Below are 9015 nucleotides of genomic sequence, written 5' to 3'. Positions count from 1 at the left end.
ATGTTAGAGGTCACGTTAGTTAGATTAACGTGGCTGCTAACGTGGTTCTTCCTTGCTTCTTTTGTCCTGAAATCAAGCAATAAAGTGCATCAAAGTTCTAATCCAAGTCATGGGAAATGCAACATCCAATTTGTCATTAAATTCATGCAAAATTCTCATGAAATCATGTAAAGTGCACAATGTATGCTTGAATCAAGATGTAAGTGAATATCTACCCAAAAAGAGCTTATTTTCTAAGAAAATGCATGAAACTACCCTAAAAACAGTAAAGAAAAGGTCAGTGAAACTGGCCAAAATGCCCTGGCATCACACCACCAAACTTAAAGCTTGCTTGTCCCTAAGCAAGTATTGAAACAAGAGAATGATGAATGGAATGCCAAGAGAAATGAGTCATTCTTGTGGAAGTTATGTTTCTAGTTTTATGGTGGTTTCATGCATAGCAACTTAGGTTCATTCCTTCACTGGCTTTCAGACCTTTATCATGTCCTAGAATACTCACTGTGATTGTATCCCGTGAGACTTTTATTTATTGATCCTTTTGTTGTCATTTCAGGGCTTATTTGTGTTCTTAGGCTAAGTGCTCTGTAAGAGGGCAACTCTTTAAAATAAGCTTTCAGCCAACACTCCCAAACCAGTTAGTTCAAGGTGCTAGGTGTTGAAGCACCCCTAAGGACTTACTTCCTCAAGTCTCTCTCCCATACATACACACCACAGGCACATGGTTTGTTTATTTTCTTTCCTTGAGGTCTTGGTGTCCAGCACCTCTTTGGGTTACTAAATGTTCTGTAGCAAATATTGCTCTTGATAGTGGACTTTTAGCTGATAATCCCGGGTTAGTTAACCCAAGTTACCAAGTGATAAAGCACCCCTGAGAGCTTAGTAATCCAAGCAGATCCTTGGTACAGGAACACCACAGACACATCCCTCAAGACTCAAACCTTTGGTGCCTAGCCTCTTTTCTTGCTATTTTTCTTTTATTCTTCAACTTTGATTGTTCTTTCCCTTTTTCTTATTAGGATCTTGTTATTTAGCTAGTCTCATGGGTATGTTCAAAGCATAGTATTCATGATAGATAGTTGTCTTCCCACCTTGTGGTTGAACCAACTTAGCTAACTTATGACCACACCACAAACTCAAGAACTTACTCCATAGTATGAACTCCACTCTGGTCTTTTATAAAACACTCATTCTCTTTTCATTTGATTCAAAAGGAAAAGCATACAAATAAGTAAGGAGATGATGTAGTAATGACATTCAGACTAGCCAACACAGCCCTAATCAACAAAAAGTTTAAAAGACAGAATTGAAAAAGGTTCAAACTAACATGGAAGCATGTTCTATTTCATACAAGATCTTTCTTATTTAAAGCATAGAAAAAGATGGACCAAAGAAGGAACTCCACCACCTTTTACTCATGTGGATGCCCATGCTCTCCTCCTTGCTTGTCCTCTTTGTGTCCTCTTGCATTTCCTTGCACCCGTGCCAATCTTGCTTGCTTCCAATCCTTAAGTGCCTTCCTCACTGATTCATGACTCTCTTCTTCAAACGGTATGGACCGTAGCTTTAATGCCCTCATGACACTCATGGGACCGAAATCAACAGTCTTTCCTCTCACAAAGCTTGTATATGACTCATCTGCCTTATCATATCGGACCGCATTTGCATAAAATTCTCTTACAAGATTTGCATTCACCTTAATGATCGGATCAGTGAGGAGCTCCCATCTTCTCTTTTCTACCTCCTTTGTGATTTCGGGACACTCAGTTTTTCTAACTTGAAACCCCAGCTCATAAATGATCTCCTTATCCACCATCCACCCATATTGCAATGCATGGTGCAAGCTTCTAAATCTCTTTTCATCATACGGGTGTTGCTCCATAGGTTCTTTTTCTTTCTTTCTTTTAGAGCTCGAAGATGCCATGAATGAGAGTTAATGTGTGAAGGGATTAGAAGGTACGGATAAATGAGGAATTTGGTTGGTTAGGACGAGGTGTGATGAAGGAATTTTGGATGCCGGAAGTGTGAAGTTTGGAGAGTGGGAATTTGAGTGTGAGGGGTAAGAACGCACTAGGACTCACTTATATAGGGAGATGATGAAGGGATGAAAGGTATGGATTAATGTGGTGGTTGTTGGATGGACAGATGGGGTTTTGCAGATCATGAGCACAAGGATCCTCATCTTTATGAGGGCTATTGGGTCGGTCTTCAAGGGTCTCCTTTCTTCAATGTTGCATGGCAACATTTTCCAATGCATTCCCCTTTGGGGCACGTGTGTTGTATCCTCCTTTTGTGGTGTCCAAACCTTCTTCATTTAATTGACCAATCAATCCTCTTCAATGCTCCTTTCTTTTTCCCTATAAAAATAAAATAAAAAAATCAATATCATAAACAAAGATTTAAACTTTACGGCTAGAATAATAAAGAAAAAGAATTAGATTGTTTATTCATGAACACCAACTAACTAACTAACTGTGTATCCTTATATGCATATTCGTGGCACCTTGGGTGACTGATAAACCTATATTTCATGAGTTCTTTTGTGCTTAATTAGAGTGATTTATTCAACTCTTCACCTACTTATTCACATTAATTGCATGGTTTTACTTTCCCTTCCTTATTATGTCATGTTGTGAAAAACATGTTTCCTAAGCTTTAAAAATTAATTATTTTAATTACCTTTATTTCCATTCGATGCCGTGATTAGTGTGTTGAGTAGTTTCAGATTTTCTAAGGCAGAATGACTTAAAGGATGAAAAAAGGGAACATACTAAAATGGAAGGAGAAAGCAAAACGGAGCTTTAAAGAAATTGGTATCCACGCGATCGCATGGATGACGCGATCGCGTGCCAAGCACGAATTAGCAGCGACGCGACTGCATGACTGACGCGACCGCGCGCCTTAAGCAGAACGCATATGATGCGGTTGCATGACTGACGCGACCGCGTGGCAAGAAAAAGCTCCGAATGACGCGACCGTGTGACCCACGCGGACGCGTGACAGAGGCCACGCACCAGAAATTACAAAATACGCCCCCAGCGAATTCTGAAGCCCTTTTTGGCCCAGATCCAAGTACAGACAGCATAGACCAGAGGTTATAAAGTGTGGGAATGCTTCCATTCAAAGAGAGCTCGCATATTTTTACCTTTCAATGATTTAGATTTAGTTGAGAGGGAGATCTTCTCTCTCTCTCTTTTAGGATTTAGGATTTCTTCTTGTTTTAAGAGTAACTCTGGATCCCAGGTTTAATGTTCTTTTAGTATTACTTCTATTTATTTATTCCAACATTTGAATTGATTATTATAATTTGATTTATGAATTCTCTCATGTTACAGACTGTTATTTGAATTAATGATAATTAAGGTATTTTCAGTTTATGATTGTTCTCTTTGATTTAAGTTACCATTGCTTCCCATCTAAGGACCTCTTTATCATTCCAGCAATTTTACTTTTCCCCTTTTGGTTCTGGTTAAGAATTTAGTAACTCAACAGTTATTAAACTCAACATAATTGATAATCGTTATCTTGCTAATTGAGCTGAACTTAAATAATCCCAACCTTTTCTGAGGAAATAATTAGGATTCGAAAGTCAATTTAATTAGTCCCTTGACTTTCCTTTGCCCTGGTGAAGGTTGACCAAGTGGAGTTTAGATTCAACTTTCATTATTGTTGAGAGAGATAACTAAGTTGGACCTCTAATTTCCCTACCTTGCTAAAAGTTGCTTTACAGTTATTATTTATTCTTAATTTCCATTTAATTCACTCATCATTTAAATTACTTGCTTCTGACCTTCTAAACCCTGATTACAACCTTTATAGCCAATAATAAGAACATACTTCCTCGCAGTTCCTTGAGAAGACGACCCAAGGTTTGAATACTCGGTTAACAATTTTTAAAGGGGTTTGTTACTTGTGACACCCAACACGTTTGTACGAAGGGATTTTTGCCGGTTTAGAAACTATATCTACAACGCAACCATTTTTATGAATTTCTTTACTGGTAGAAAACCCGACGTCAGTGATACCAAACTTAGTTTGGAGCATTGTGATGAAAAAGTCTTTGTTCAAAGCTCCAAGACTAGCATGCTTTGAGTTGCATTCATGCTTTCTTGGTATGCTTTGAACACCAAACTTGTTCTTCACTATATACTGCATAACAAGGATTTCACCAAGTGTTAGTCCCGTTTGGGTTGGAATTCATAAAAATTGACTTATTAACTATTTTTTAAAAGCATATAAAACATGGGTTGCCTCCCATGAAGCGCTTCTTTAGAGTCACTAGCTTGACGTTTCGCCTTCATCAGGGAGGTCGATAGTGCTTCAAGTCTTCTCCTCTGGCAGTAGACCTATATCCAGTAGTGGTATCAATGATCTCTACATGTTCCAAGGAGAGAACTCTGTTGATAGTGAAGGCCTTAGGTAACTGAGATGGTACAGTGGGGAGATCAGGGGGGATATCTGGGAAGTAAGCTGAGATCACTTTATCCCCTGGAGAGAAGTCCTCGGTGGGGATCTTCTTGTTCCTCCACCTCCTTGGTACCTTCTTCTTTGTTCCTTGTGATGTTGTCTTACTCTTTGTGACCTCCTCCTCTAAGGAAATGTGGTTACTGGTCTCATATTTTTCTGGTGGTTTAGGTTCCTCCTGATTTTCTTTGAGCTGTGGCAGTTGCTGTTTGCCTTGTTCATCAATCAAGGGAGTTCCCAGATGTGCTGGTTGTGTTTCAGTGCTTGTTTCTTCATTCAGTATCTCACTGTGATCCTTCCTTGGTTCCTTGTTCTCTTGATCTGTTTCTTGTGAGAGTTTGAAGACAGTGAAGGTGAGCTGTTCATCATGGATCCTCAAGATTAGCTCCCCTCGCTCCACATCTATGAGTGCTCTGGCTGTAGCTAGGAATGGTCTTCCCAATATGATTGGGTGAGCGTGACTCTCTTCCATGTCCAATATGACAAAGTCTGTTGGGAGGAAGTATTTCCCAACCTTTACCAACACATTTTCCACCACTCCTATTACTTATTTTTGAGTTTTGTCAGCCAGCCTAATGACTACATCTGTGGGCATTATCTCATTGATCTGCAGCCTCTTCACAAGGGACAAGGGCATTAAGTTGATACTTGCTCCCAAATCGCAGAGTGCTCTATCAAACATTGTTTCTCCTATGGCACAGGGTATATGAAAACTCCCTGGGTCCTTTCTTTTTGTAGGCAACTTTGGTTGAATAAGGGCGCTGCACTCCTTGTTCATCACTATAGTTTGGCCTCCCTTGAGTGAACTTTTCCTGGGAAGCAGTTCCTTCATATACTTGATGTATGCAGGCATTTATTGGATGGTCTTGATGAATGGTATGTTTACATGCAGAGATACAAACAAGTCAAACAATCTTGAGTATATTCTCTTCTCCACAGCACCATTGAGTAGTTGAGGAAAGGGTGCATAGAGTCTCAGCAGCTCCTGTTGTGAGATTTTTGGTTCTTGGTGATCTTTTTCCTTCTCCTCTGCTGAGGTATCTCCAGGTTGTTTTGACGGCTTGTTTGGCTTGTCCTCAGTCTCCTTATCACTTATAGTGACCATCTTGCAATCTTCCCATCTTACTTTCTTTGTTTCTCCTCTTGGATTTTTCTCTGTGTCACTTGGGAATCCATCTATAGGTTTGGGAATCTGCTCAGAGAGATACCCTACTTGAGATTCCAACCTCTTGATGGTGTCTCCCTGGTTCTTAAAATTTGCTCGCACTTCCTCCTTGAACGCCTTGTTGTCTTGAATCTCTTTGCCTATGCCTTCAAGTAGATTCTCAATCCTTGAGAGTCTGTCATCAAATGATGGTCGATTGGGATTAGAGGTGGAGGGATGAGAAATGTTATTTTGGTTTTGATATGGATGTGGAGAGGTGTTGTTATGGTGGTGTTGATATGTTCTCTGTGTGAATTGTTGGTGAGCTGCATTGTTGTTGGGGTTGTGACGTCTCTGATCTTGGCCTTGATCTTGTTGATTCCCCCACCCAAAGTTTGGGTGATTCCTCCAACCAGGGTTGTAGGTCTTGGAGTATGGATCATGGTTTTGCCTAGGTGAATTCCCAATGTAGTTGGCTTGCTCCTGACTACCCTCTGCTTCTTCATTCACTCCTTCTTAGGTTGCTGATGAAGTGGTGATTGCTGCTACTTGGTTCCTCTCCATCTTCTTGGTGAGGTCAGCCAGCTGCTTGGTAATGAGCTTATTTTGGGCCAGCAGAGCATCTACATTGTTTAGCTCCATCACTCCTCTAGTGTTCCCTCTTTCAGAAGCATAGAAATAGTCATTTTCTGCTACAGTTTCAATGACATCTATGGCCTCTTCAATGGTCTTCTTCTTGTTCAGAGATCCCCCGGATGAGTGGTCTACTGCTTTCTTTGATTCATAAGAAAGGCCTTCATAGAAAATGTGTAGCTGCACCCATTCATTGAACATATCTGGTGGACACCTCCTTGTTAGGTCCTTAAACCTCTCCCATGCTTCATATAGAGTCTCACCATCTTGTTGCCTGAAAATTTGGACCTCAGCTCTCAGCCTGTTGATTCTTTGGGGAGGATAGAATCTGGCTAAAAATTTGTTCACCACATCTTCCCAAGTTGTCAAACTCTCCTTCGGGAAAGACTCCAGCCACTTAGCTGCCTTATCCTTGAGTGAAAATGGAAATAAGAGCAGTCTATAGGCGTCAGGATGAACACCATTAGACTTCACCGTGTCACATATCCTCAAGAAGGTGGTTAGATGTTGATTGGGGTCTTCTTGGACTCCTCCTCCGAACGAACAGTTGTTCTGAACAAGGGTGATGAGCTGCGGTTTTAGTTCAAAATTATTGGCATGGATGGTCGGATTTTGAATGCTACTTCCATAGTTTCCTGGGTTTGGATTGATGTAAGAGCCTAAAACTCTTCTCTCCTTCCCAGCATGATTTGCTAGACCTTCTCTGCCATGGTTGTGAGCCTCTTCTTCATGATGGTTTTCCATGTTTTCTTCCATGTTTGGTTCAAAGTATTCCTCCTCTTCCTCGGCACCCACTACTCATTTTTCTCTTGCTTCCCTCCTTAATCTAAGGAAGGTCCTCTCAGGTTCTGAATTAAAGGAAGTTGAAGCCCCGCTTCTTCTCCCTGTCATACAACCAACAAAGCACAAGCAAGGAAAATAGATGCAGGAAGTATTTCTGTTAGAATTACTGTTAGTGTGAGTGATGCAATATATCAAACAGTTAGTGGGTCAGTGAACTGAATTGTAAATAACTAAAAAAAACGAAAAAGTAGGGGGAGGGGAAGAAATTAACTAAAACTGAAAGTAAATTACTCAAATAGAAAATTAAATCAAACAAACTAAAAATGCTCAATCTAGTTATCCTCCAATTTAATCATCGTTGATTCAAAATCAATCCCCGGCAATGGCGCCATAAACTTGATAGGCGAAAAACTTTTCTCGCAACAAATTTCCTTCGGCAAGTGTACCGAATTCGTCGTCAAGTAAAAACTCACAATAGAGTGAGGTCGAATCCCACAGAGATTGATTGATCAAGCAACTTTAATTAAAGAATGTTCTAGTTGAGCGAACCAGAATTTGAGTTGGAAATTGCAGAAAATTAAATGGGGGAAAGTAAATAGTGGAAACAGTAAATGCTGGAAATAAAGAGCTGAATGTAAATGGCAGAAAGTAAATTACAGAATCTTAAATGGGGATGGGGCAATTACTCATAAAAGTAAATGGCAGAAATTAAAGAGAATGGGTAAGATCAGAAATGGGGAGTTCATTGGGCTCAGGAGATGTTGCATTCTCCGGATCAAGTTCATTTTCATCTCTTCCTCAATCAATGCATTCATTGATCTCCTTGGCAATCTTAAGTGATCGAATTACAATTCCTTGTAATTCAATCTCTCAAATCTTGATCAATAGCCAATTCTTTGGTCAATTGCTCATGAGAAGAGATGAAGTATGGTCACTGATTATACCACATGCATTTCCCAAATCAAGTGTTGGAAGGATTATAGTCACATATCCATCCACACCCAATTTGGTCCAGCATGAGAAAGCATTTCTAGCATGATTTCTTCATTCCTCTTTCAAGGTTCAGAAGAGATCCAAGTATGAACAGCTTCTTTTCCAAGATAACTACCCAATTGGATGAAGATCGAAAGCCTTCTAGTAAAATCAAGAGAAAAGATAGAAGAAGGAGAATGAAAACTAAAATTGATCCATCAAATTACAACAGAGCTCCCTAACCCAATGAAAGGGGTTTAGTTGTTCATAGCTCTGGAAAATGAAAACAAAGATGGAGAATACATGCTGAAAGTAAACTAGAAGTGCAGAGAAAGTAAAATACAGAGAGTAATTCTAGGCCCAAGGCTCCTTAAAGTTTCCAGCCCCCTAAACTAATTCAAAGCTACTCCTATGTATACTACTCTTCCGATCTTCTAGTTGGCTCTTCAAGTCTTGGGTATGGGCCTTTGGATCCTGAGTTTGAAGCAGTTATCTTCATCATTGGGCTTAGCTTTGCTTGCAGAGAGAAAGTGTGAAGTAGGCAGGGACTTTTAGCTCAAGACGTTAGTGGTGTTAACGTTAAGTGAAAGTGTGGGTTCGAGAACGTTAGTGACAATCACTTTTTTCACTAACGTTGCTCACCCAAGTATGAGCCACGTTAACCTCAACGTTAGTGGCACAAACGTTGCCACTAACGTTGCCTCTTGGTCCTTCGCACACGTTATTGGGACTTACCTTTCCCAATAACGTCGATAAGCCTCCCTCTTCCCTACGTTAGAATCCACGTTAACTTAGTTAACGTGGCTCTTAACGTAAGCTTGCCAATCCTTCGAGAATGTTAGTGACACTTACCTTTGTCACTAACGTTCCAGTGTGTCCCTCTTTCTCACGTTAGAGTCCACGTTACTAAGTTAACGTGGCTTCTAACGTAGTCATGCTAGCCATCTCGAACGTTAGTGACAAAGGTGAGTGTCACTAACGTTGGCTCATTACCTCTTTATCCACGTTAGCTTCCACGTTAA

General features: G+C 40.3%; 1 non-coding gene across 1 annotated transcript; it reads left to right on the top strand.

The window, feature by feature from the left end:
• The first annotated feature begins 6434 nt into the window (after positions 1-6434).
• On the top strand, positions 6435-6541 carry LOC148554982 (small nucleolar RNA R71). The gene has a single exon (XR_015887552.1). It is a non-coding gene; the product is annotated as a small nucleolar RNA R71 (small nucleolar RNA).
• The last annotated feature ends 2474 nt before the right edge of the window (positions 6542-9015 follow it).

The sequence above is a fragment of the Arachis ipaensis genome, chromosome B6 (genome assembly GCF_059453495.1).
Source record: "Arachis ipaensis isolate K30076 ecotype BB chromosome B6, ASM5945349v1, whole genome shotgun sequence".
Taxonomy (NCBI): domain Eukaryota; kingdom Viridiplantae; phylum Streptophyta; class Magnoliopsida; order Fabales; family Fabaceae; genus Arachis; species Arachis ipaensis.
The sequence above is the reverse complement of the archived record's forward strand: the minus strand, read 5'-3'. Positions and strand labels throughout refer to the sequence as shown.